The following is a 2,303-nucleotide window of genomic DNA, read 5'->3' as shown; positions in this document are numbered from 1 at the left end:
CTCCCCCTCCCCTCCCCTCCCCTCCGCTCTCCCTCTCCCTCTCCCTCTCCTCCTCCTCCTCCTCCTCCTCCTCCTCCTCCTCTTCCTCTTCCTCCCCCCATCCCCCCCCCGCCCAAGTTAATTTGTCAATGGTTTCTTTTTAGCTATAAGTGGCGGTAGGATGACTCCACGAATATTCCTTATTTCAAGTGGGGACATTCTTTCCTAATCGGGAGTTCAGTTTTAATTGCATGCATCAAATCATTACTTGTGTGGGTCTGGGCTTTTTCTTCTCTTGGTGGTCAGTACCTGGAGAGGAATGTCACAGCCAGGGGGGGGTGCTCTTGGGTGTTTGTGCATTTCTGTCCTTCCTTGCCCACCAACTCAACTCTCGCTCGCTCCCTCTCTCCTTCCCTCCTTCCTTTCTTTCACTTTTGCTTCACTGTTTCTTTCCTGCTGGTGCTGGTGCTGGTGGTGCTTCCTTTCGGTTACTTTTCTTTATTTTTGTTCTTGATTTTTTTTTTTTTTAATATTTGCTCTCCCTCCCCCGGCCTTTCTCTCTCTCTCTCTCTCTCTCTCTCTCTCTCTCTCTCCCTCTCTCCTCTTCCTGTTGCTGAAAGCTTGGCCCAATCCAATAAGGATGGCAAGGTCTTGAGACACAGGAAAAAAGGCTTATGGCAGCACTGGCAAAGCAAAAACACAGGGACTCTTCTGCACGTCAGCAACAACAGGAGGTTTTGTAGAGGAGATTCAAAGGCCACCTTGCACTTCTTCCTGGCCGCAGTTGTAATTCGGCTTCTTACTTTTGATAAGAGTCATTTCTGACATCCTCTGGTCTCCAAAGTCTATGTGACTTCAAGACTACGCTGGGCGTGGACTCAAGGACAGATAAGTCTGCCTAAAACAGGGAAGAAAGGTGATATGATTTCCACTGGATTGAATCCAGAAGTACCTAACCACCACCACGGAGTTACACCTCAATTTTTTTTTTTTTTTTTGAGAGGGAGTGTCCCTTGATTGCTCATGTTGGCTAACATCAAAGGAGACAACATCCTATCTCAGTCTGTGATAAACCCTGTGGTGGTGTTATCACATGGGGTGGCGGGGGGGGGGGGTGTCCTTCCCCTTCCCCTTCCCCTTCCCCTTCCCTCTCTCCTTTCTCTATTTGCTGGTTAAAGCTCAAGGTCTCTGGAGGTTGCCTGAGTACTCCCAGGACCTCACCTTCTCTGGTGAGTAGCTGAGGTGGTGGTTGCTGGACACGGTCCTACCATTCTGATCTTTCACTACTCTTACTGTTCTCTTCCAGGACTTTTGGATCGACTTCCTTCTTCCAAGGATGGTGGAATGATGACAAAGATGATTTGGGACACTTTTTTTTTTTTTTTTTTTTTGGTGGTTGTTTTTCCTCCCGGATGGCTGTCAAACCTGCAGCAGCACACACATCCGTCCATCTCGAAGTGAAGAATCTCTAAAGGATCTTCAAGGAAAGCATGGACAAGGAGGATTCGGTCCCGGGAGACTCTTGACACGAGATGGGAAATCCCCCCCCCCCCATTTCTTCTGGAAAGTACCTAATACCAATAAAGACAGGACAAAATGCAGCACAGGCTGGCTGGCTGGCTGAGGTTTATGTAGCGCCGAGTAGTTCTACAGGTAAAATTGGATCCCAGAGCAACTGTGCAGCTACTCAGGGTCCTTGCCTTCCCCAACTGTCCCCTATGGGACCGAAGCTGCTCCCTCCCCTAAGGCTTTCTCAGTCAGCTAATCCTCCACACTTAGGAGTGGTGAAGGTGGGACACACGTTTTAGGCTTGCTTGGCTTCTTCAGTCGGATCTCATCTTGCCACCGGGTCAGAAACACAAGCATATACACGAGAATGTGCATAGCGACGGGTTTCCACCCTGTGCGGAACTTGGGAGTCCACAGTGAGTGGTCTGTGGTCTGAAAAGGGCAGCCTCGTTAGTTGCAGTCACTGAACGCTAGGTGGCGCAAAGCTACCGTCATTTTGGAAGGCCTGCCTGAGTTCCATTTCCAGTTTAGATATAATCTATCTACATGTGTAGACATAGATAGATAGATAGAGAGACAGACAGACAGACTTAGATATGTATATCTATATCCATATAGAGATCACTAAGCTGCAAGCCGCCGCGTCATATCTTCCTCTCTTCCCTCAGCCTACTGAGTCCCTGGAAAGACAGATGGGCACGGGCCTCAGTGCGGTTGTTCCCCCGCCCCCCCTCCCCCATACAGTAAAGTCCCCCGGAAGCACTGGGGGGGGGAGGACATACCGCTTTCACCCCTGGTATCTGATCACTTTCCTT

At 49.6% G+C, this 2,303-nt stretch overlaps 1 long non-coding RNA gene across 1 annotated transcript in view; it reads left to right on the top strand.

The window, feature by feature from the left end:
- LOC139704010 (uncharacterized) overlaps positions 1-1,576 on the top strand; it is a 3,233-nt gene extending 1,657 nt beyond the window's left edge. The window contains exon 3 of the long non-coding RNA XR_011706068.1: positions 1,286-1,576. This is a non-coding gene — a long non-coding RNA (uncharacterized lncRNA). The remainder of the gene's footprint in view (positions 1-1,285) is intronic.
- The last annotated feature ends 727 nt before the right edge of the window (positions 1,577-2,303 follow it).

The sequence above is a fragment of the Marmota flaviventris genome, unplaced genomic scaffold (genome assembly GCF_047511675.1).
Source record: "Marmota flaviventris isolate mMarFla1 unplaced genomic scaffold, mMarFla1.hap1 Scaffold_156, whole genome shotgun sequence".
Classification (NCBI taxonomy): domain Eukaryota; kingdom Metazoa; phylum Chordata; class Mammalia; order Rodentia; family Sciuridae; genus Marmota; species Marmota flaviventris.
This window is presented reverse-complemented; position numbering and strand designations above follow the sequence as displayed.